This window comes from Mandrillus leucophaeus, unplaced genomic scaffold (assembly GCF_000951045.1).
Source record: "Mandrillus leucophaeus isolate KB7577 unplaced genomic scaffold, Mleu.le_1.0 Scaffold602, whole genome shotgun sequence".
Classification (NCBI taxonomy): Eukaryota; Metazoa; Chordata; class Mammalia; order Primates; family Cercopithecidae; genus Mandrillus; species Mandrillus leucophaeus.
Window position 1 is genome coordinate 1,047,759 of NW_012106498.1, and position 316 is coordinate 1,048,074.

The following is a 316-nucleotide window of genomic DNA, read 5'->3' on the forward strand; positions in this document are numbered from 1 at the left end:
TTTGGAAAAACAATTTGGCAGTTCCTCAAAATGCAACCAAGCAATTCCATTATTAGGTACATACCCAAGAGAATGGAAAACATAGGTTCATGCAAAATATAGCGTAAGAATGTTCATAGCAGCACTATTCATAATAGCCAAAATGTGGAAACAACCCAAATGTCCATGAACTGAAAAATGGATAAACGTATGTGATCTATCCAAACTGTGGAAAATTATTCAGCCATAAAAGGAATGAAATACTGATACATGCTATGACATGAATGAACCTCGAAAACATTATGCAGGTGAAACAAGCCTGACACAAAAGCCTGCA